General features: G+C 42.8%; 1 protein-coding gene across 4 annotated transcripts in view; it reads left to right on the top strand.

Annotated features, from left to right (window-relative positions):
* The first annotated feature begins 3,911 nt into the window (after nt 1–3,911).
* The window catches only part of TBL1XR1 (TBL1X/Y related 1), a 103,817-nt gene continuing 81,828 nt past the window's right edge, over nt 3,912–25,900 (top strand). For 2 of the 4 annotated variants that reach the window (XM_079315510.1, XM_079315509.1), the window contains exon 1: nt 3,912–4,692. The gene's annotated coding sequence lies outside the window, so the exon portion shown is untranslated. Of the gene's footprint in view, nt 4,693–5,626; nt 5,696–25,900 lie in introns of those variants that run through there. The other 2 variants (XM_079315511.1, XM_079315512.1) reach the window with 2 other exon arrangements.

The following is a 25,900-nucleotide window of genomic DNA, read 5'->3' as shown; positions in this document are numbered from 1 at the left end:
TTGCTCCTGTGCAGAAGGGCCAGGGCCAGCAGCAGTGTCCATCAGAAGCTCTGTGCTCCACAGAGATGCAGAACAGTTCACAAGCTTGAACACCAAGTGAGAGCTGAACATGCTCTGAGCAGTGTAACTTATGTCCTGAAACTTCTGAAAGAACCACTTGATGGCTTTGGATCACACAGTTCATCACCTGCCTGTGAATGAGGGACTGTTCACCTGCTCATGCTGTTTCTCTGCTGTTTATTCTGGAAGCAGAAAACTCCCAAATCAATCTGCTAAGTGTACCAACGAGATGATTGTTTTTGGATTGACTCCTCCCTGGTTTGTGGAGATCTACAAGGTTAGATCACTGTATGTGTGCTTTAAAGCAACTGATGACACTAGTGGTACTGGCATGTTGGTCACCAGCGTTGAACATTTTTTACCATATATGATCAATAAATGATGAATGACCAACAAATTTATGCTAAGGTGGGGCAGAAGATGCTCCCTACTCAGAAAGAAGCCGTATTCCAGCATTTCCTCTCCTGCAGAGCCCTTGTCAGCAGCCTCAACAGGAATAAAACCAGTGCCTTCAAACCAGTGAACCTCAATTTCCTTTCTCAGTATGCACAATACGAAGTCAAATAATTTAGCAGGTTTTTTTAAATTTTGGGTTGTTTTTTTTTTTTTTAAATGCTGATATTTCCCTCAAAGGTCTTAAGAATATGAAGGCCTCCATGCCTTCTGTTCAGTGTTTCTGATGCAGAGCTCACCCTCACAGGGTGATGGCGAAGTCTTGGTGGAATTCTCGGTATGTGCCCATTAGGATTGAAGTGTGAATTCCCGTGAATCCCCTTTGGGATGCGAACTGACCAAACATCTTTGTGGGGGATCGCTCCGTGTGGGGAGCCCGCTCCCAAACCTGCCCTGCCGCCCGGAGCTCCCCCTGGGAGCCTGATGGCTCTTCTGTTTAAATTAACAGGCTTTAAATCCCGCTGCTTTAAATATCAGGTTTAACAGGGGTTTGCCTGCATATCAAAGGCACTATGGTAATTTTTACGAGGGAGAGTGTGGAGGGAAAGTGTTTTCCCGGCGCTGTCCAGGCCCCTCCCTGCCCTCAGCGCGGTGCTGAGTCACTGCCCTTGCTCACCCGCGCTCTCCTGGGGCTGTTTGTGGGGTCACGCACACCCAGCCGGGGGGAGCCCTGCACAAACAACAGCTAAAAACGAACAAAAGAGCCTTCCTGGTTCGCTGGTGTTTATTTACACACTGCCATGCGAGGCGAGCTCCATTCTAGCACCTGGGTTGTGCCTGGACTGGGTCTGAACTTTTCTGGAGCCACATCTGCTTCCTGCTGATGCCTCGCTGTGCCTTCCGTCTCGCTCCAATCTGCACAAGATTTATGGATGGATATTATATAGATTTAACACAATAGCACGGGTTTTATTATTTGCTGGAAAATGTTAATAAACCCCAAGTATTACAGATGCATTTTAATCCCTGAAGTGATTTTTGAGTAGAATGCATGAATTATTAATTGTTGTTATTGTTATTATTGCAGTGCATACCTACCTCACAGGGCATTGTGAGGATTAATTAATTCTTGTAAAGATGTAAAAGGCCGTATAGGTGTCAAGGGTTATGACTAAAGTGCTTTGAAAATGGAAACCACTCTGCAAGTGCCAAGTATTATTATTTATGGAGTCCAGGCAGTGTGCTTGGTGCTGTGCAAACACTGGGCCAGTTATTGCAAATATTTGCTTATATGTGCTTGGTAGGCCGAGCACTCCCTGTTACAAGTCATTTCAACTATTTTAAGGATGTGTCTTAAAAATATGGGTGTGAGAAAACTTTCCAGTCATTGGGATGACGGAGCCACTGGCTGTGAGCAGCTGTGTCACTGGAGAACCTCAGAAGCGTGTTTTTATTCAAACACAGGGATGAACCAAGACCTCAGATCTGTTCCAGTTGCACATCTGAAAGTTGGGGATTTGTCCAATCTTTCTTGCTGCTTTGGGAAGGGAAATGTAACAGAGTTACTGTTCAGAAGTGGCTCTCGCAGAAGGCAAAGCCAACTCCCTGAGCTCAGCCGGCTCACCAAACAAGCTGCTGTAAGCCACAACCTGCTCAACTGCCCCGTGTTACCCAACAGCTGTCCTTGGAAACTCTGAAGGTGAGAACCTCCTCCCCATACACTCTGAAGTGTCTCTGTAGCTCTGAGTCCAGCTGCATTTGGGCAAGAGAAGCACAAAGGCTAAAGCTCATCACAGAGAGCGAGAGGCCTTTGTGCAGTCCTGCGGGGTGTTCGCCTTCCTGAAAAAAGGGAAACCAGAACAAAACAGATAGGGGACAACTGTTAAAGCATAAACCTGCCAGAAAGCACTTTGTAGATCCTGGAGAGCAGAACTTCTCATCAGGAAATTGCCCAGTTGAGCACGTCATCATGTTAAAAACGAGAGCCTGGCACCCCAGAGCAGTGACTGAACATTTGGAGAACACCAGACCACGGAAACCTTCAGCCAGATGACTTCAGCTCAGCACTGTCACTGCTCAGCAGATGGATGGGAAGACAGTGTTTGTAGTTCCTGAGGGCCAAACAATGCACTTCAGGGATTCTCCTCCCCCGTTTCTCACACCAGCTTTCTGAACTGAACGTCACACCTCTCGCTCCCATTCCATGGACTCCTCACATATCCTGCTTTAGGCCCCTGATGTCCCCCAGAAGAGTTCCCTTTCCTCTTGCCTTAGGCTATGTGCATACTCCCATTCCCCTTCCTCCACACACTGTTACTGCTTATCTTCTTTCACCTGGGAAATAAATCAGAGTATCAAGAGGTCAAACTCCATTAGAAGCACGGACACATCTAAGATTATAATGCGTGAATGTGTTAATGAGTGCCTTGCCACTTTTTCTTCCCCTCTTAAATTTTTTTCAGCAAATCTTGGAGCTGGACTGGATACAGTCTTCAAAATTATTGCCTCTACATACTTAAAGTAGAGAGCCTAAACCCCACCCACTTGGGCCACCAAAATCATTACACAAATAAATGCTGGACACCAAGTAATTTGCAATTACAAATATGCTTCTTGGGTTTCTAGGGAGATTTAGGTTTCCTGGTATATCCCAGGTGTTAGAGTGAAGGTAAAATCCAGAACTGCTGCTTTAGGACTAGCATAAGTCTCTGGCAATGCTCTATGTAAAAAAAAAAAACCAAAAACAAACAAACAAAAACAAACAAACAACCCCCCCCCCCAAAAAAGCCAAACAAACAAACAAAAAAAGGCAAAACCCCCACTACAATTATGACCATCTATTTATCCATGCCAGCTGCAGTGAAATCAAGCTCTGAAATTGAGTGTGGTGATGTGGGCGCCCTGTTTGAGCAGCCCCAGAGCCGGGCAGGGGGGTCTGGAGAGCCTTGGAATGAGCGGGGATAACATGGGATGTTGCCATCGGATCCGTGCAGGGCTTGTGGTCACTGGGATTCTGCCGGTGTCCGGCATGAGAGTGCTGGACCATCGCCCAAGAGTGTGAAATGCTCTTGCAAAACCATTTTAAGATGGAAAGGGCTGCCTGGTGACGAATGTGGTTTTGATTAACAAAGCTCGCTTTCAAAAAGAAACAATGTAGCTATATAGCTATAGTATGTTTCAATTGTAAAAACGAGCACCAGCCAGGTAGGACATTGCATTAGTGCAGCAGAGGTTTATTTTCATTAAAGGAAGGAGAGGGTAGAGGCGGTAGCGCGGTGCCCGCGCAGGGCCGAGTCCTGGTGCCGGGTGCCATGGCCAACCGCGACGGGCTGCGAGGAGAGAAGCAAAACCACCATGTTACATCCTGCATTTACATAAGCTCTGTTGGCAGAGCAGTTTAATGCCTTTCCTAGAAAAGCTCCGCGGCCTGGAGCCTGCCGTGCCCGGGCGGCCTCCCCTCCCTTTCCCGCGGCCGCCTCCCCTGCCCGCTGCCGGGCGCGGCGGGGAAGGAAGGGGTCAGGGAGCGGGTCCCCCTCCCCGACCCCCGCGCTGGGCTTGTGCGGCCGGCCCGGGCCGCTCCTCCTCGCCTGGCCTCGCCTCCCGGCTCCGCTGCTTCCTTTCCTCCTTCCTTCCTTCCCTCCCTTCCTTCCCTTCCCTTCCCTCCGCCGGCGCCCATTTCGGCGCGGCCGGGCACCCGGAGTGTCTGCGGGCCGCCGGCTGCTCCGCGCCGCTTGGCTCCTTCCCCCAGTAACAGCTCCCACATTCCGCCCCGATCCCTCCTCAATCTCAATCACACACACACATATTACTTTTTTTTTTTTTCCCCCTCCTTCCTCGGGACTTAATCTCCAGACCCCCCCCCCACCCGCCCTCCCCACCCTCCCCTCCCCCGGCCCCTGGCTCGGATATAATTGAATATCACAGCGCTACGCGCTGGGTATTTTTTTTCCTTCCTCCTCCTGTGTGTGTGTGGTGGTTTTGTTGGTTTTTTTTTTTTTTTTTTTTCCTGGTGTTTTTTTTTTCTGCTCCTCCTCTCGGTGTGGACACCTTAAAAATACATATATATTTATATATATAATCGATAACTCTACGCGTGTACACACACACACTCACACGGGCAGGGATGTGCGCGTATATACACGCGGCGGTATAAAACACACGGGAGGAGCAGAGAGACAATCCAGGGTGAATTGCTCGTGCCTCCATTCCCGGGGAAAGGGGGGAGCAGCCGCTCGCAAGGTAAGAACCGGGGGGCTCCGAGCCGGGGGGCGGGATGGGGATGGAGCCGGGATGGGGGTGGGGGGCGGCCGCCCTGTTTGTGTCGGTGGAGCGGGAGGGGGATGGGAGCACAACGCCTCTGTGACCCCCCGCTTTTATTAATATGTGTATATATATATATATATATATACACACAGACACACACACACATATATATATTTACCTCTTCCCCTCCCCCACCTCGCGCCGCTGGCTTCCCCTCCCCCACCCGCCTTCATTTTTTTTTTTTTTTTTTAATTAAATTTAAAAAAAATAAGAAAAGGTTTAATGGAGCGGGGGATGGGGGGGGGACACCGGCCTCGGCAGCGAATGGCACACGGGAGCCATGGCGAGAGGCCTATTTTTAGCCCGATTTGTGTGGAAGAGCTGCTTCCCCTCCCCCCCTTCCCGCATATTTACTTATGGGGGGAGGGGAAGGGGGGAGGGGAGGCCGTTCCCCTCCCCCGCTGCCCGGGTTGTGCCCATCCCGCCCGGCCGCTCTCGGCGGGGGCTGCACCCCCTGCACCCCACCCCGGCCCTTCCCCACCGCCCTGCCCCCAGAGCCAAGTTATTGATCAGTTTTCCGGCCGGAACATGCAATACCCCGAGTGGGCCCGCTGCGGGACACAAAATCAGCTTTTATTTTCCCATTTCACAGCGTCTGTCCTTGCCAGGGCTTATTCCTGCCCGAAACCCCGGTGTAAATTGGGTGTTGCATCAATTAGAGTGGCTCGCACGGTTGATGTAATGTGTACTGCTTTCTTGGTGGAGGATTTAAGTCCTGAAATACGTAGCTTGTTATTGTGGTACCCTCGAAAGGGTTAAAATTTATCGTGTTGTTCCAGGTGAATTTAATCTTTCATCACCGAATTTCCTTTTAAGGCAGCTTGACAGAATAAAAGTCTCTCCCTCGCTTGTCTTTATCCCCAGAACAGCAAAACTTTGTCTGTGCTTTATGGCAGGGGCTGGTTGCTGCAGATGACACGTGAGTCTGGAGGAAAGTTTGGTTTGTAGGTCGCTGTGTAGGAAAGTGAAGTTTGCTGGTGAAGTTTTTACTACTCTCCAGTGTGCTCGACTTCCTCGTTTTCCTGTCTGTGTAAATCAAATTCCTAACTGATTTATGGGGGAGGGGATCACAAAACATATTCCTTCCTTATTGTTGAGGCATGATCAGCAGAACCAGGTCTTTGTTGCATTAAAAAAAAAAAATGTTGTGGGCTTGTCTGACTGGCTTTGCTGTCCTTTGGTGCTAAAATAAATGTCTGAGCACGTTGTGTGCATTAACAAGGTTGCTGCTGTTGGTGGTCTCTACCCTTTGGGTGTTGTGGGTTGTGCTCCTTTACCAGTGATGGCACCATATGCAAAATTGGTGTTTGGGGTTTGGTTGTACCTGGACTTTGGGGCACTTTTGTGCCCTTGTCTTGCTCTGAGTAACCCAAAGGCTCGTCCATGGTTGGGTTTGGGGCCTTCCTTTGGACGTATGTGTTAATGGGCTTTTCAGAATACATTCCAAGTGAGAAATGGACCTGCAAGCTCCTGTGTGTGTTGTGGATGAGCTGTGAAGGGTTTTTTGCTCGTATCCATTGACAAAACCAGGCTGGTGATGGTGCTTAGGGCACAGGTGGTGCCCTGTAATTGATAGAAACAAACTTTCTGTGGTTTTCTCTAGTGTTTTTCTTTCCTTTGTTTTTGTTTAAGGTCTGATGGAATGGTAACATTTTGTATTATTTACCTAAGGTCACCTGAGCTTGTACAGTACCCCGGTCTTAAGCTTTCTTGGGGGAAGTTGGATTTTTCTCCATGAGAACTGTGTTTTCTGTACTGTGTCTTGGGAGTGTGGTGGCCTGCCTCCCAAACTGTTATTGGGAACACCTGGAGAACACTTAGCTCTCATTCCTTGAGGAAAGGAGAAGGAAATGTAATTTAGATGTGTGAAAGAGTTGGAGTTTGGCTTTTGGGCTTTATAATTTATTTTTAAGACTTTGCAACAGAGTATAGTTTTTGTTCGTTTGAACGTGCACAGCCCTAACGCGTGTGTGTAGTATAAAGAACACAATAATTACAGAAGATTCTGTTGTTTAAGCTTTTTTCCCCCTTCAAACAGGTAGTTAAGTTTTTTTTTTTCCCTGTTTCTTTTTTAATATAAATACTTCATTCAGTTTTACTCTATATATGGTAATTATTGGTGTTTGTGTAATGCTTTGAAGTTGTAAGGCAGGGTATAAGCGCTAAGTACCCAACAGCAATACTTCATAGTTATTTTCCCATCATGAAAGAGTTTGATGCTAAAAAGTGCTGCAGCCCTAAGCATAAAGAGGCTCTGGATGGATTAGGGGAAATGGCCAAAAATGCTGATAATGTTGTTTTCAGATAATAGTTTTAAGTTAGGAAGAACAGATCTGAATAATGTAAAGCAAACTGAATTATTTTACCTAACTTCATTTTGGTTAATTTAGTAGAACGTGGACTTTACATTTGAGTCAGAATGTGTTTGCTGTTGAAAGTTTTGTAGTGGCAGCAAAGACCCACATGCTACAAGGATGTAATTGTGCAGAAGTCAGGAAGTCCTGTAAAACACGGAGCTTTGTGAACATCAGCACTCGTTCAGCTGAATGAGCTCTGCAGCTCTCTGTGAAGTTGCTCCCAGAAGTTGGCTGTGTTTTGTATTAGTGTGGGCAGTAGGATGTGAATCTTTGCTTACACTGATGCTGTTTTGGTACAATGGCACTGTGAAATGCTTTGGGAAGGCTGAGGTAGTGGCAGTGTGACACCTTTTCATCACTAATTCCTCTCTCATTGGGAGTCCCGAGTGATAGTCGCCCCTCCAGGCTTTGCTTGCTTTGCCCATCTCTTCTGTCCCCTGGTCCCACAGGATCGTGGTGCCTGTGTGAATTCTGACACCTTGCTGGCGAGGACACTGCTGGCAAGCAGAGGAGAGACAGACACAAACCTCCTGCCAGCTCTTCCCTTTCCCAGCTGGGGTGGTGGTAAAGTGGTCTGGTCTGTGCTTGGGAGAGGAGGGCAAGGACAGGGTGTGCTGCAGGTCGGGCTTGTGTCGATACTGAAATATTGCAATACTGAGATGTATGGTGCCCAAGTGTGACTCATTCATAATCTAATTCACCTTGTTCATACTGAGTGGTGTGATACTGCTCTGTGTGCTGACCATCCTCACTGGGTGTGTTTGCACATGCGTGCACCCAGAGTTCAGGGTGTGATAATGACTGTATTTAATGCCCTAAACATCAGCTCATGCAAGTAGCTGCAGGTTGGGAGAGAAGTGAAAGTGTGTGTGTGCACACTCTGTAATTATGCATGTTTGGCTCCTGCAGAAAGTAACTGTATTTTAAAATACAAATTTAAGTGTTTGTGTTAGGTGAAGAAGTGTCAGTAACTTCCCATTAGGAACTATGATTGACAGCACTTCTCTCCTTTTGAGTTGCAATGCTGCATTAATGTAGTAGCTTCAAATTAACAGATGATGACGAAACCATTTCTATGTTCCTGCTATTGATTTAGCTACCCCTGTCCCAAATGTGCTCAGTGTTTTAAGTATGAAGTTAGATGGTATTAATTTCTGTAAAGTCACTTAATGATAAATGACTTTACTAGAAAAAGGTTCATCCAGTGATCCCAAGCAGAGTAGATGGAGACTGCTTTATTCGTTTCATAATTGGTTTCCTCCGAGATAAAGTGTGACAATGAAATGAGGAATAAGGAATATTTTTTGATATGAAATTGTAGGGGAATATATTAGGTTTCCTTTAATTTTTCAAAATTGAATTAGCTAACTGGAGGTAAGAGGAAGCAGTGAAAACGAGGCAGCATAGCTGTCACTTTGGGAGAGTTCATTGCTTGAGTGAAAAGGTTTGGAAGCCTGGTCTGGAAATTGCCAATTTGTATGAAAACTGGTGAACTTCTTAGGGTTCTGTCTTGTGGTATCTCATCCAAGATGAGAAGGCCTTTTCCTTCCTTCTTGAAATGAAAACAAGGCTGAACTTGTTCATACAAAATGGTCTTGAGTCTTAGTGGCCTTGTTTGAGCTAGGTTAGATGTTCCTTTGGTTCTGAAGGATCTACAGAACTGTAACTCTGCTTACACTCTGAAACCTTTGTCTTTAATACCTTACCACTTACCTTTCTGTGATATCCTTTAGACTTAACTTTTTGTATTGATAAAGAGCCTTAAAAATAATTCTGCCTTGATAAGAAGTAAGTGGTCACTCCAAACTGGAGGTTGTATAAATGGAGGGAAAAATCTGGTTGGGTGTGTAGGGTTGTGCTGGCCTGGCTAGCTGAGGAGTGAGTTTGCTGGTGTTGCTGCTCACCCCTGCTTGCTTGCTTCTCAGATGGGCTGATTGCAGAGAAGGCTTTTGAGTGTATTTCCTTATGTGTAGTGATAGTAATCAGAAAGTCTGGTGAATTGGTGTAGCTTACTGGAAGAAGCTCTGAAGTGCTGAGGGGGAGCGTTACAGAATTGTCTTGGCCAATATATGCAGCGTCTTTCAGAGTCTCCTTTTACTTTGGATGTAATTGTGTGTGGCCAAACTCCATGCTAAGTGGAGATACTGAGGTTTTTTGGAGTATGTTAGCTGGAATGCCAGAAGCAACATCCCTAGGTGTGCTATTGGCCTAACATGCCAATTTTTGAGGATGAGTAATGCAGGCAGATTGGGTGTCAACCTGGCTGTGTGGTTCACTGCCTGCCCCTGGCCCTTCCTGGTGCTTTGTGTATCCTGCTTGTCTCCAGGAGCTGGAGGTGTGGTGGCTGTGGGGATCTGCTCCCTGAATTTGTGCTGTAGTTGTGCTTGGTGCAAGTATGACTACTCTTAAGAAGAGTATAAGCTGGCATCTGCATCTCTAAAGTAAGATATTAATAGTCTTATTTTCAAAGATGCTGAGTCCCCACAGTTGCATGTGAAGTTGGCAGTCTCTGTGTGTGCTTAGTATTTCTAAAAATCAACTCTTGTGTGTGGTTTGCAGGCTTTTGCAAACTCCCATGAGGGTGTCATTTCTGTTCCTGGGAGCAGTATTAGTAAAAGGCTATGTTGTGTGCTCTGACTTGTGTTTATTGTTGTAATTCTGAAGTCTCCATGTTGCAGAGGAGCAATCTTGCTTACTAGTAATGTCTAGCAGTAAAAAATCAGAATCATCCAGAGAAAACAGTTGTGTGAGTTTTTTTTGTTTTATGATCTGAGGCTCTGTTCAATCTTTGTTCAATGTCAGTGTGTTACAGACACTCTCCACAACCATGTGCCATGTGCAGACACGCTGGGTGTCATTTTGGATTGCTCCAGGTGCATTGCTGGAATTTTAGCTGATAGGGTGTGAGTAGCAGACCTTCCCTTCCCCTTCAGTGGGGCAATACTTTTACCAGGCTGGCAGAGCAGGTGGGCTGTCCCTGCAGTAATGCTGGTGCTCCTTTTAACCCCTTGTGGGTTTGGGGAATGATTCAGTCTCTTCTCTGGCCACACACGGAGCTCCCTCTCACCCCACTGACGTCAGGCTGCTGGTAGATTTTTATGAATTGGGACTGTGAAAGTGCAAACTTTGCTATCTGCACAGCGACGTGCCTGGTGGTGGCAACCAGAGAGCTACAGAAAAGATCTCTGTGCTGTCTGTTCCTGGAGCATTTTTCTAAGATTGACTTAAGGGTCAAATATTTACAGTTTGTGAAAATGTAGTGCTAAATACTGTGCCCCGTGCCAAAACCACAGAAATTGTCAAGGTCTAGAGTCCTAAAAGTTGCATCCATTTGATATTAACAATGTTAAAAGTTCATGTTCTTCCCTTGGGTGACCTATCACCAGCAAACAGATTGGGGAATTGGTGATGGCGAGCACATGTGAGGCAGATTTCAGTCCCCTCATGGTTCCCTAAAAGTACCAGGCAAAGAGGACACAGTTTGATTTCCTGGAATAAGTTGCCCAGGCTGACTGAGGAGTGGAATAGAAAGTTTCATAGCTCTTTAGTGGTTTTTGGACAGACTGATTCATGCTCGAGTGTCAGCATGACTCTGAAAAGACAGTTTTGCTTTATAAAAGTAGTATTAAAAAGATGTCCTTATTTTTCATATATTATTGATATTGGTCCAACTTACAGTCCTCTTGGACAAATGAGCATTTTTGCCATTAATTTCAGCAGTTGACAGAGAGCTTACCTTAAAATACTGATTGATCTTAAGAGACATGAGTGAGTCTGACCCTCCCCCCTGCTTCCTGGTCTCTCTAGCTCACAGTCAGCATGAGAACTTTCCCTCTTTTAGGTTATGTCTAAATTTGTGGGGGAAAAAAATAGTTTTGATATTGCATAGACCTATGGGGGAAATAACAAGAGATCTGGGTCAAAAAAGTAGGACGTGCAAGATTTAGAAGCTGTTGAAGTGTATTTATTTGTCCTATATTAGGTGAAAGGAAGTATTGGTGCTCTCAGTTTGGCAATGTGTCCTTCAGTCTGTGGTGTGCTGTAAAGGGAAGACAACTGTTAAACAATGAATCACCACTTTTTTTTGTATGGATGTCCACATTCTTCTCTAGTGCAGAAATTTCTGCTTGTTTATCAACACACACACTTTCCTAAATACAGACTCTGAGATAAATTTTATTTGGGAATTGATTTGTAAAAATGCGGATTTTTGCCATGATGATGTTTGTGATACTGTAATGCATTTACTTTGGTATTACTCTTCTTCAGGTTTTATACTTTTTAATGTACTTATAAAGGAAAATTATCATGAATGTGGATGGAGGAAAATAAGGGATGGTGTTGTCAAAACATCTATTAATGCTGACACCAAATAAATTGTGCTAGAAGTGTCTTGTGTAGCAATGGATTAGCTGTTTCCCATTGCTAGTGCAGCAAATCTGGGGTTAATAGAAATGGGGTCTGTACTTGCTGAACAACATGAATGTTTCCCTGATGCTGATGTGGTACCTGATTTTCCACTTTATTTTGAATGCAACTAAATTTCTCAATGTCTTGTTTAGACTGTAAGTATCTAGCATTGCGTGCATGAAAGATGTCAACAGTATGAAGTATCTATATGCTGAGTTGTGACAAAACTTGAACACAAATACAATGAAACAACCTACTAAGGAGTTTTGGTGAGCTCAATCTGATAGCAGGAACGAATATCTAAAATGTAACTGATTAATAAAAAACAACTTTTTTTTATTTTTATTTTTTTTAAACAGCTTTTGCCTTTATAGTAAATATTTGTCACAGTTGTTTGAGTTGTAAGAAAAATGCTTTGTATTTCTGTGAATGTCTTCCAGGGCAGGCTGTGAATGGCCTTTGATTACGTTAGAAGTATCAATGTTATCTTGCTGTTGGCAAATCCATGTTAGTTGGCTCTTCTGCTGTCTACATGTGCAAGGTTATTTTGATATGGATTAGTTTGTCCTTGTTCAACAAGGCCCTTTGTAAGGTTCTTTCTTACAGTACACATAATAAACATTAAATACGTTAGCATGTGCATTTTAAGTCTCTTCTATTAAAATAAAGCCAAAAGCCCTCTTGACCACTGGGTCATTGTGTTGAGGTGCCTGGGCACCCCAGCCTTCCCCGGTGTATTATTTTCTGGCAAGATGGGCATTGTTTTTGTCTTAAGAAATGAACTCTCTCTCTGTGGTTCTGTGGGCTGATTGTGAAGACACCAAATTCAATTTTCCCATCAGTCTGCTGTTGACCCAGTGACTGGAATAGTTGGGGTCCCATATTAGAGTGGCACTCATTGCTTGCATGTACTGGGGACTTTTAGAGATTCTGTGTGTATTGACAGAAAAGGTGGGAAGAACTAAAAAAGAGAAGCCACACGAAAGATAAGGGATGGAAACTTTGAGGTAGCCAGGGAAAACACTCTCGATGTGTTTTGACTCGCTCTTTGACGCTGGGGATGACTTCACACGCCAGGCTCGGAGGGTATGTGAAATGCAGTGTCAGACTCCAGCTAGGAGAACGGCCCTTCCGCAGGCTGGGATTTGTCTGGTGTGCCAGCAGCGAGGCTTGTGTGTGTTGGACACTGCTGCAGAGCTCCAGAAAGCTCCACTGATGGTGTTGGAATATGTGAAATTTCATTTGCGTGCCTAATGTGCTTTCCGCTTTCCCAGCCGCGGCCTGTAACTGCCTGCTTGCAAAATGGAGTTTTTTCAAGGTGGAATGAAAGAAACGCACAGGTTTTAAAAACACACTCAGAGATCAGGTTAGTCAGATTTCATTTGTGTTAATGTTCCTGTAAATGGTGAAAGTTTGGAGCTGCAGTGTACTTCCGTGTGCCTGTTGCTGCCTACTTGTGTTTGTTAATCTGGTGCTGCTGGGCCTACTGCTGTTCTGTGTAATTAAAATAACCCCCCAAGCCTCCCCCTGTGTGATAAAAAGACAAGTGGTGCAAGATTGTGCTGCTTTTTTTCTTTCTGAGTTAACCCCTTCCAAGTGTCAGGGTGGCTCTGCCTTCTCCTCTTGGCTCTGCTTCCTTGTCCATGCTGTAGCAGGAAAGTGGCAAAAAAGTGTAGCGAGCTGGAGTGTTTTGTGTCCACCCTGACAGTTTGCACCATTTTATTCTTATCCCTTCCTAAGGCTTTATTTGATTTTTCTAATCGTTCCCGGCCTGTTATTTTTTTGGGGTTTTTTTTGGTTTTTTTGTGGGTTTTTTTTTTTTTCCCTGGGCTCTCTCTCTCCCTTTTGTTATTTTGGACTTTTCTTTTGCGTTCTCCCCATCTCTTCACTTGTGAGTCCTTTAAATCAAATTGATGCCTTTTCATTTCTGTTCTCTGGGTTTTCTCTGCTTTCTTCCTTCTTCTCAAAATGTTAGTTAAGTTTACATTCAGGACTCAGTCCTAGGCAGCCCTCTTGAACTGGAGTGGGTTGAATGGCTTTGGATGATGTAGCTGAGTCAGCAGTGCAGCAGAACTTGCTGGGGAAGTCTGATTTTCCTGTGTGTGCCCCTGGCAGCGAGCAGGAGGTGAGCGAGGGGCTGCCTGCGGGCACACGGGTGGTTGGGATGGGCACACAGGGCAGGAAATGCAGAGGACAGATTTTGGCAGTGCTTTGATATGATAAAAATAATCTTGGCTCTAGGCACGTAGCATTGATCCAACTCTTGATGAAGTCAGAGGGAGGCTTTGGAGGGAGGTGGTGTGAGCGTTTAGTACAGACACGAAAAGCTGAGGAAGTTGGAGCGAAAACCTCGGCGCAAGGTGGGGTTGGCTTTGGGCTTTTCAAAATAAGGGGTTTTATGCAAGAAGGTTTTACTGACATTGTGACTTAAAATTAGCAAAAACAAAGCCAGTCATCGTGAAATCAGTGGCAGCCTTATCTTATTGTTTTTATTGTGGGTAGTGTTGACAAGTCACATGCCCCATTGTTCTGGGTGAACAAACAGGGCTTTGAGGCTGCGAGCTGGGACGTGCGCACGGGCGCCTCTGTCCTGCGGGAACCGCGACTTCGCAGTTGAGAGATTTGTCTTGAAGAGTTCACATCCAGAAACTGCATGATTAAATACTCTCTTGATTGGTATCTAAGCACTGTTTTTGTTTCATGTCTGGTTGTCCAGAACCTAAGAAAATGAGCACAGGTGACTGAATGGATCATAAACTCTCTCCTACCTCGTTGCCCAGTGAAACCTGTGGATAGCAGGCTTGTGTTCTGGCTCTGGAGTGGGTGTGCTTGGGACTGAGGATGCAGAATGTGCTTTTGAGGAAGTCAGTGAAAGGTTTTTGCTTGAAAATCTTCCAGCTGTGTTTTATCACACAACTGGTGACTCTTGAGACGGCAGTGGTGAACCTCATCTCTACTGAAGTCACAGTTTTGTGGATCACCTCTAAATTACTCATGCCATTTATAAATCCCTGTAATCAGGATATTTGTAGTGTAACTAAGATGGATGCAGTGGAGACTGGCTGCAGGAGCAGACTTGGCACGTGTAGGCTGTGGATGTAGTCATCCAGCCATATCTGGGGGAGAATTTCATTGAAATTGCTGTGAGTTTTGCTTAAGGAAGAGCAGAAAGATTAGTCTCCCCTGCCTACAGTGATTATTATTATGTTGTTGTTTTTAGTACATCTTAACAATGCCTGTGTAGCTCATTGTCTGGTCCAGTATTTTTGATCTGTAGAATAAATGTGGTTGTGGTTTTGGTTTTTTTTTCCCCTGCTTTTGTTTGTTTTTTTTAATTTTTTTTGTTTTGTTTTTAATCAGCTTATAGACTTGCCATTTCCTCTTTGGAAACTGGTGCTTGCAGTGTCTATTATACAGGACTGTTCACCAAAATGATCTTGAATTATCAGAGCTCCACAGTAGGTATGACCAAGTTGCTTTCATGTGTAAGGTGATAGAAACTTTCAAGCTGGTAGAAATTCTCGTAGTAGATTTGACTGGGTGTCGACAGTGTCAGCTGTGTGTCCATCTGCTCTCTGATATTAGCAAGCTTCCCCAGTTTGGGTGGCTTGCAGGCAGTCTGAATTATACTGCTTTAATTTCGATGCAGAGTGAATGGCAAACTTCTGGCATCCTAATGTGGGTGTAATACAGCAATGGAATATATTCTGTGGGTTACTGCTCAAGGTTTTCAGACTTTTTTTTTGAGCATGACTGTACTTCCTTCATTGGAACTGCTTGATAGAGGGAATTATGGAATTACTTTCTGGTTATGAATTTTCTCTATATATTTCCACAGGCCTGTCTGGCTTTGTGGTGGATCCCCAGAGACACATCTCCACTCCCCACATGCACAGTTTTGCTTTTCTGAGTTGATCTAATATATGAGTATGTGACAGATAACTGTGTTTACTTTATTTTTCGTTTACATCACTGAAGATTTTCTGTCCACATAATGATTGGGACAGAAAGCTGGTGTCAGGATTATCTGTTATTTCTGCCACTGTGTGACCTTAGCAAATGGATTAACAAATTTGCCCATGCACCAGTGATTTAATACTTAACAGGAGCTTTTTCAGACCAGTTCAGTGCCCTGAGATCTTCTGGTGAAAGGCTGCACAGCAGTGTAAAATGGCTTTTGTTTAATTTTTCAGTCTCTGCTTGCTTGGATGGAGTTTTCTGTTTAAGCAAGTACTTCTTTTTTATTTGTGTGTGTCTTTTAGTTTTCTGTTGGACATAATGTGGTCCTTCACATTGGAAATATTTTCTACTGGTGCCAGGACATGTTGAAATTAGGCTACTTGGTTGATAAAGTTAGGCAGGTTTTTGTCCTTAGTAATATGGCAGTGCAACCTTGTATTAATTTTTAAGATGCTTGCACTTTTTCTGGACCCTGGCAGAGTTTTGGGAGTGAGGAAAGGTGGAATTTTCTTGGTGGAGCCACTTCAGGAATGGGTTTTGGAGACCAGCTACACAAGCAGCCACTTATCCCAGCACTGGGCATGGGAAAGGCAGTGGTGAGACCCTTGAGCTGACCCTGTTTTGATGGAGCAGAGGCACAAGAAAGTTTCTATGCTCTAATGTGGTATATTGAGCCCTCTGCCATGATGAGACAGATTTATTGGTCTTAAAAACATCATCTCTGGGAGGATATGAAAACCCAACAGCTGTTTTGGGGAGGAGAGGGGGTTAAAGTCCAGATAGTTTTCCTGCACCAGTTTACAGCCTGGCTCCACAAACACTGGTGTTGCTACCATGAGGGCTGTGGCTGAGCCATGGAGTGAACCTGGGTCAGGGAAGGGTGGCCATGAACTTATCTCAGCTTTGCTATCAGGCAGGATCTGCACAGAGTGAATACCCAGCTGATAGCTCAGCCAGCCTCTGCATGCAGGCTTGTACTGACTGCTTGGCTTCACCCATTCGTAAAATAGACATAAATTTTGTCATGTGCATATAATTCCATTTGGGTGAATCCTCCTTTATAACTTCCTAAATGATTCTTGTTTATAAGTTTAACTATAAACTAATTTACAAGCTTTTACAAAAATCTTTTTTTATGCCTTTTACTGGGAGGCAGTGGTGTTTTCCTGGTCTGAGGACATTGATTTCTGGTGAATGTTTTCCTTGTTGGTATAGGTGTCTCCTAAAGCACATCTTGGTCCTGGCTGTCACAGCTGTGCTAGTGACACTGCTGTTAAACAGACATTTGCTGTTAAATTATCTTATTTTTGTATGTTTGGACATTTTTCATATGCTGCAAAATTGAAATTTTAGGGAGTATCTCTTCACTTTGGGAGTGGTACTTAAAGTTGTATACATTTGTGTTTTGCTATCGTAAATTGTACTTCTGTATGGTGACTTTTCTTATTTTTGCCAGAGAAGTATCTCTGATTAATTTGAAAAGGAAGTCCTGCTAGCACTTTAATAAATACCTTAAACTTTGCAAAAATGTATTTACACACACTGGCAGCATGGGTTGAAGTTAAAAGTGGGAATTTACAGTATGCTCACATTTTTTTGGAATGGCTCCAGGAAGAAAGTGTCTCATTCCTGTTTAGATAAATATATATCTATATATCAGCTGATATAGCTGTTGGTGTAGTCAAGCCTTAATTGTTTAAAAAAATATCACTTAAGTGTGATTCTTTGGTATATTTAGAAGAGCTGAGTGAAGCCCTTTCTTGGTTGAACTATTTCCTTGTGATCTGAGGCAGTTTGCATGTTCTTCCTAAGAAATACATTATCGCTCCATTGAAGTCAATTCAGGTTCTCTGGAAGTAATCCAACCTTCAGGAAAGAAAAATATTAGTGTGCATGTTGAGGGAAAGGGTTTCCCTTTATTTCAGAATTTGCTTGTCATGTGTAGCAAATAAGCCATTTTCAGATGCATTAAGGCTCTGTGAAACTAATTTTCAGTGCTGACAGTTTTCTAGTCCTGGGTTAAGCAGAAAGGTTTAAATTTAATGTTTCCATTTTTTTTTTTTTTTAATAGGAAGGGATATGTATATTTGCTCAGTTACAATTTGAGTGCCCTGAATGTTTCAGGATAACAGAAAAATGAACCATTTGAAATGCTGGGGGTGATGGGGTTTTTTTTAGCCAGTCATTTGTTTTAGTGTCTGACATGTTTTGTTGCCAGTTTAAATGTTGGAAATTTACGGAAGTAGCCTTTGCTTGGAAGCCTTAAATATTTGCAATGTGTTGTTTATTTGGTTTATGAAGTTTTGTGCTTTTTTGAACGCTGGTTTTTGTTTTAGCAATGGGTTTTGGCAGAGCATATTCTAGCACATGTAGTCAGTCATAAACAAACTAGAGGCCACTAACACTTTAGTCCTGTGGCTGTATCAAAGTGTGCAAGGTTAAATTAAAACACTCTGACTGTGCTCCACTGAGACCTTCAGGATGGTCATGTTAAAATTCTGTCTTCTGTCATTGAAACAATGACTCTCTTTAAGTTTTTGTGACTTTAATCTTTTGATAAAGAGGAGTTTTCAGGTTTCCAGGCTTGGTTTGTGGCTGGTTTGGAGCTATTTCTTCCTCAATCTGAAATCAGACCTGAAATGTTTTTTTCTAAAGTTTGTGAAGAAAACACTCTCTGGTAGCATTTCTGAGTTGTTGAGATTAGCTCTGAATTTCCAGATAATATAATTTTCTTTTTTAAAAGAGGTCCCCTCCCCCCTCCCCGGCAAGCCCTAAAGTATTCTTTGTGTGAATGTACTATATGATCTCTAATTATATGATCACATACCATTCCACAAATAGTGCAATACAATAGCGTAGAATTATTTCTAGGATCTGGTAGAGGTCTATTCACTAGACTACCTTAAACCCTGAGCTTGCAAGTTGTTTTGTGTAAATTGACTCCTTTGCCTCCCAGAAGCCCTGTTTACTGTAGCTCTGCCTTAAGCCCAGGTTCAGAGCTTGTTATGGAATCAGGGTTTGGGATGTCAGCCTTGAAAGTTGCCATTTAACTGCTCCTATACAGCACATGCATATTAAGCAGGATAGCAGAATAACAGTGAAATTGCTCACCTAGGTCTGCAGATGAATTACCATAATTAACTGCTTCTTCCCATGAATTGCACCTAACGAAGGCTGTGCTGCTGGCTGAAAATAAATTGCATAATGCATTGCTGTTGACTAAATTATTTACATACCTCAGAGAGGAGATGGTATAAAAAGGCTGCAGAACAAGGCTGGACCATTATGAAAAAGGAATGGGGGAAGGGAATCACAGCTCCAAGTGCAGCCTGCCTTCCCTGGGTCACCCAGGAGCTCTGTGTCCTGTTTGCAACACAGTGTGTGCCTCCATGGTTACATATTTATCACATTGCATTGCATAATGTATGTGTGGAGAAAGCAGAGTTGGATCTGTGCACACAGCCTTGGGCCTGCTCTTAAAAAGACTGTGGCTGTGTAGTTATAAATTGCTAAAAATGACTTTTTTTTTTTTCCCTTCCCACTGTGTAACTGGTCCCAAAATATCTGAAGTCAAAAACAGAATGTGGCTTAAAAAAAAATCAATTATAAACCAAACTGGACAATTTTTGAAATGCTTGCTGTTCTATGTTTACCTGTGAAGTGTTCTTTGTGTGCCTGTTGTGAGGGTGTTTTAAGGATTAAGCTATATCCATTATGTGTTTTTCTTGACTTCTTATTTAGCCAAGAACTGTTTTAAAAGAGCTGTATTTGGATCTGTTATCCTTTTGTTGTCTTGTGGAATGCTGTGCAGCCTTATTTATTGCAACTTACTAAAAAAGATGGCTCTACTACATAGAGATTGCTTCCACTAATTTACCAGAGGAGTCAGACAATAAATATAAATAAATATGTGAGCTGCTCACACAGTGGTAACACCAAAATAATTGCAACAACTGAACATGGGCTTCATCAGAGGTGGTGTTAACAAAATAAGGCTTGTCACAACTTGTGTTTTCCATAGGTAAAAGCCAGTCTGGAATAGATCTCAATTCCTAATTTTCTGGGGGGTTTGCATTGGTCTGGGACTTTATTTTGGGCCTAATCTTGACAAAACCCGTGACAAAAACTTGAGGATACTTTTTGTTGCTTTTGCACAAGGTTGTCCATCCTTTTGCCTTCATCACAGAGGTGGCTCAGGATGGACAGAGGAAGCTGCAAGTGGGGTCATGGCCCTCACAGAAACTCAGTTGTTTATGTGATCACTTCTGGTGGTGATCCCAGTGGAAATGTGGTTGCAGTGAGGAAAAGCATTGTAAAAACAACTCTGCTTGGGAAATTGGATCACAAATAATTTTTGATAAGTAGGCCAAAACATTGCGTGATAAGGTTTGTATTGAGTAGGTTCCCTTTTCTTGCCCAATTAGCCAGAATAGGTCAGCAAGAAAAATCACTCTGTTGTTTCTTGTGTATTTGTTGTTTTTTTAACCTATTAAAATTTTTTCTTGAAAAGCTTTATTTCCTGTTTGAGAACATGTGCTTGAAGTTTGGCAAAGATTTGATCTTTGTGTCAGCGGGGGATATTTTTGGTGTGGTTTTGTTTTGGATTTGTTTTGTTGGTTTGGGGTTTTTTAATGTTGGTAGGGCTGTTATGTAAAACATAAATCTGACATAAGCAACCTTAGTTTTTGCATTTCTAATAGACTGTTCAGGCTTGTGAACCACTTACTTTGGAGAGGTTGTGTTGTAGTATTAAAAAGCAATAAATGACAAAAACCCATTAATTGGTATCCAGGCAAAAGTGTAAAGATAGCAGAACAGGCTTGGAAATAAAATACATTGATGCTCCCTAAAATTTGACATATCTAACAAATTCTGACAAAACATTTTTAACAAACACTTTTCTCTAAAATTTCAGAATGCTTTCAAACACTTCACACACGGTTTCTGCACTGTACACCTCATAGTGATGAGTGATTAACACTGCTGCAAATACATCCTGTCCAAAAAATGCCACAGAGGAAAATTTGGTTTGTGTGTGTAGGTTTTGGATTTTTTTAATATTGTTTTTGCTATTTATATTTTTAGAGAATGATCCAATTTTAGTTTATGGAAACTAAAAAATGGGAGATTTTCATAGAAAGGTTTTGAGATTTGCAGTGAACAGAAAGGGAATCTGCTCATGGTTGTTACAGTCCTTCAGACACATGATGAATCTCGAAATCACTGCTGAAGGATGGAGCCTTTTCTGCTTTTCTTCTGTTGTTTGTCACTGAACTTCTGAGCTGTTACTTAGGAGAGAGGGATGATCAGAAAGCAGCAAAGACCTTGGAAACACCTTGCCAGAATTTGAACTCTGAACTGGGGTGTTGTAAAGATGCATTTCCTTTTAGATGACTGGAAGAGGAGACCAGGACCATAAGAGTGTAGAGGAAGGGGAGAAACAGAATTAATTTCTCTACCCTTTGAGCACTGATTCTGTGGATGCCTGAGTTCAGTGCCCTGCTTTGATGTGGTGGGAACTTCACCTGCTTCCTTGTTCTGTTAACAATCAACTGGTTTAGTGTCACGAGTGTTACAGGACGTGGCCACCTGACATGGCACTGCCTGTGGGGCAGGGACACATCACTGTTCTGGAGTTTAATTGTGCTTTACTGTGGGCAGGTAGAGCCTCAGTGAAAAAGCTGTGCAGTAGGGAAGGGATAGAGAGGAAAGTGTGTGTGGAGTTACTGATCTTACATTGTCTGGGAGGAGAAATGGTAATTTCAGAATGTGGCATAGCTGTCTTCAAATTTGTTTGGCTTTTTGGTGGGTATGATGAAGAATTTTTGTGTGTTACAGAAAAATTATAAGAGAAAGGTCACAAAGGGAATAAATGAACAAATTTTGTGCACAGCCTTGGGGCAGTGAGAGCCTGCTATGAAGTGTGAGTAGAGGGGGCAAGACTTTTTCAATGTATAATTATAGCTATGGGACAATTGTAAATTTGCAGGTGAGAAAATACTGTACTTTGCATCAGGCTTTCCAAGTCCCAGTTGAGCAAGGATGATATTTGTCTTGGCTAACATCTGTTCCTTTCTGGAATAAGTGGCTTTAAAGGAAGGCATGAAACTTTAATATGATTTCTGGTTAGCTCAATCTGTCTCTCTTTGTATTTTCAAAACTTGTTTTATTTTATTAGATTCAAGAATACAGGTTACCTACACAACTGCTGGCTCCTTACATAAATAATGATATGATAAATGCAATTAGATTGAAGTTCAGCAATATTGAAATTACTTCCATAGGAAGCTGGCAGACTGCCCAGACATCTGACGTCATCTAGGAACCACACTCTTGGTCTTGGACAAATGTCTTTGGCACAGCCCTGTGAAAGTCACTGTGGTTGGGATCTGGGTGGGGATTAGCTCTGAAAGGCTCAGTGTTTATGCCTGATGCCTTCCTGCACACCTCTGAGGATCCCTGCTCTCCACAGGCACAGGGAGGAGAATGCTAATCCTTAACCATTAGGAATTCTTTCATGTATAGCAACAAGTTTCCACTCAGCCTTCCAAACCCTTATGTGCTGTCATAATGTGGGAGAAGGACTTGGTTGTGGCCAACGTAATTCTTGGTAAACAGAGACGAGGAATGATGTCTCATTAAAAAATGTAGTGTGGCAATAGGAAAATCATGTTTATTACCAGTTCTAGAGTTGTATAAATAGAGATGTGAGACATCTGCTGAGCATTGCTGTAGTAGAAACACTGAAATCACATTTTTTCCAAGTTAATAAATCTCAGAGCTAGGAGGAGTGAGGGCTAAGACAAGTGGAGTGGGCAGGGGCAGTGGAATGATGGGCAACTGTTTTGAATGTGTTTGTCCAAGGAGGTAGTTATATAACAATGTTCAATGTTTTAGGATTTCTGTTTCCTTGTGCTTGTCGAAAATCAGGACAGACTGGACATACCTAGGAAAAGCCTTGCATTAGGCCATTAATTGCACTTTTATTTAGGTGATGAGTTTGTGTTGGGCTGGTGGAGGTGAGAGCTGCATCTGCAGGGCATCATCACAACAGTGGGGAGCTCCCTGTGGTGTTGGGATAGTTGCAGGGGGAGTCCCAAATTTTAGAAGGTTTTGATGATGGTAATGTTACCTCAAGACTTGTCCCTTCCCTCTCCAGTGTTGCCATTCCTCAATAAAAACCCATAATACTTCATCCATTTCCAATTTAGCAACCAGTTCCCCAAACCCATTCAACTTTTTCCAAGTCTGATGCCAAACTGGATTCTCTGTGGTGTGGAGCATCCACCAATTTCTACGTTCTGACCTCAGTGTTAGTATAATGATTTTCTTTAACATTCTTAACCTTCTTTAAGGTTATTGTTAGAAATTTTATAACAAAAATCAATTGTGAATAGCTCAGGAGGAGCAGGGCAGGACTTTTTTTTAAACTCTGAATCATTCTAGCTTGATTTTTTTTTTTTTTAAAATACATTTCAGTGTGTGTTTTAAGGTGGAAAAATTGTAACATTCTGAATATTGTCCAAACAGACCTGAAAACAACTTGGTGACATTCTGACTGCAGGCTGGATGTCTGCTCTCCTGTTCTGTGGACATTTGTGTGTGTAAATGAAGTGGTTGCATTCTGTTTAATTTGAATGGTGGAAATTACTGTAGTATTTAGTGAATCCAGTATGATTGCTGGAATGGTGTAGCATGGGAAGATTGAGGGACTTCATTATTTATGGGGCAATTTTTATTTTGTGGTTCATTATATTGACTTGAAATTAATTCACTGTGAGCTTGCTGTAAAATTGCTTTGTGCAAAATAGTATTTATTTTACCTTTTAATAAAACACCCTGACTTCTATGAAAGGCATGAAAGTAATTGAAATAAATTATATGCAAATAATTATTTAAATAGTGCAAAAATACAATGTGTGGTGCAATTAAAATTTGTGGACTTGTGAAGTCCTCGTAATGTTTTTCAGCTGCAGTTTGTCCTGCTCTTGGGCTTTTCCACGTGAAATTCAGCAGCAGCTTGGGTCAAGCATGACCAGGATTATCTTCCTAGTGATGCCACTGTGAGGATTTTAGGAGCAGCTAGACAGAGCTGTTGTCATTGCTGCCTAGATTTAAGGCCCCAGAGGGTTTAAATCTGACTCTGCTGGGGTCAGGAGCTGGGCAAGCAGCAGCTGCAGTTGCAGTGTTCAGTGGGGAGGATGCCCAAATCAGGGTGCTGAGGTGGGGTCTGAGCCACACAGCAAACTCTGCTGGGATTTTGATGCACACAGGGGGAAGGAAAACTCTTCAGCACCCTGGTCCTAAAGAAAAGAAGCTATAACCAGATCTATCCCTTTCTTGGATGTCTCCCGGGCTAGTTTCCTCACATTGCTGTGTTTTCTGAAGCTCAAAATAATGCCTTGTTCTCAACTGATATTAATCATCTTGCATGCATTGAAGTGTGGATCTGACTGTGACTCAGAACAATTTAAAATCAGGCTTCATGTCTTATGAAAATAAATGGCTCCCAGAGGAGAAAGGACTTCTGTTTTCATTTATTGCTGGTGATGGTGAGCTGTGCCTCAGTTTGAGACATCCCATCTTGCACTGCCTTCCTCGTGTCCCAGTTCATGCTGACAGTGCCATTGGCTTTGATCCCAGCCTTTACTGGGAGAAAATCTTGTCATGGTTTGGGTGGCTTGTGGACAGATCTGATAAGAGGGTTTCTGATGTTCCCTCAGCAGGTCAGGCAGGGATTGACAGAAACACGACTGGCAGATGTTTTAAGCATGGGGAGGGAAAGGTGTCATTGAAGGGGGGACAGCTGCTGGGAAGAATTGAAGTGGCTTTGGGAACAGCCCTGGAGCAAGGAACTACTGAGGAAAAGCTGTGAAGATTGATCTTTGGGGTTATTGCTGGAGGGCATGTGAAACATTTTGCTATCATTAAAATAAATTGTATATGAGTGTTTTCTCACTGGTACCTTATCTTTACCCCACAATCGAAGGAAGTTACTTTTTGTCCTTTTGGTTTGCAGTGGGTGTGTCTGTTTCAGGGGTTTTTAGCCAGTTTCAGGGTTTTTGTGTTTTGGTTTTTTTTTTACTTGGAATGGATGGTCAAGGTTGGTTACTTAAGTGACAGGTTTCAAAGTGAGAAGGGAAAGTTAAATTTTCTGTGCTGCGTTTGCTCACAGTGAACTCAGCTGAGAAGAATATTTAATGGTTTCATTGAAAACTGTTGAGAGCTATGGCAATATTTGCCTAAATTAATTCACCACTGGATAGTATGGATATACAGGCTACACTGTAGTTCCACCTTTGGGCATGAGCTGGTAGTTTTTATTTTTAAAGCATAATCTTCCCCATCAGAGGCAGCATGTAAGATTGGTTGCCCATTTGTCAGAATTTTAGATAATCTAAGACAGAGTTGCTTTTGTAGACAAGTCTATTTTTGGAGTATGTTCTGGGAACACTAAGTTGGGGTGGCAGTTTTTATTTATGTTTTGGATGCTTTCTCATTGTCTTCATTCTTGTTGAGCTGGACAAAATGGTTACATTTTAAGTAAAAAATGTAATCTGGTTTGGGAGCTAATGCATTGCATTATTCAACAGTAGCCTCCACCCAGTTACATGTAGTATTTACAGTTGCAGTGCCATGCTTCAATGTATTGAAGATTAAAATATGTGTGTGTGTATTTGTGGGAGAACATTTCTGGTGGTTTTTATTTGATACATGTAGTCATGGCCCATTTGTCATTTATCTGTCTAGTTTCATACACATCACACCTGTGATTCTTCAGAGAATGTGTGATCAGTTATGTTTTACTGTAAAGACAAGATAATTTTGGTAGTCATCTCTTAAAAAGTGGGAAACATGCATGGACATTGGTACAGGTTTGGAGCCTGCAGTATGATTTTTTTTTTATCCTATATAGCTGCCATGGAAGTTTGACCTCCTGTTCATTAGATTATTTCTTTATTATTTCACTTATGAAACTTGGTTTTTTAAAACACTAGTGAAAGCAAAAATCTCAGGTGGCTGTGCTGAATGGCTGCAGTTATTTGAGAAAAATTCAGAATGAAATTTACCTTTTCTCAGCAAGCAAGAACACAAGAATTAGTACTGATTAAGACCTCCTCTGTCATCATCGTGTTAATTATAATTTTCAGTTATGGCTTAGGGGGAGGGGATGTGTCAGTTTACCCAATGAATTAAGAAAAGAGTAGCAGGTGGAGAGACTCTGAATCTTTGAGCTGTTCAGTCCAGCAAATGAAGTCATGTGTTTGTGTGGAGGGGGCTGAATTAGTTCTCCTTGCTTGTGACATCTGGTTCATCTCGTGCAGCAGCGTGTGGCTGGATTTGGGGCCGGTGCTGGATTTGTGGTTGGATGTGTTTTTGGTTGGTGATGACTTTCT

Source organism: Erithacus rubecula, assembly GCF_903797595.1.
Source record: "Erithacus rubecula genome assembly, chromosome: 11".
Taxonomy (NCBI): Eukaryota; Metazoa; Chordata; class Aves; order Passeriformes; family Muscicapidae; genus Erithacus; species Erithacus rubecula.
Note: the sequence above shows the minus strand (reverse complement) of the source record. Positions and strands in the feature narration are given on the sequence as shown.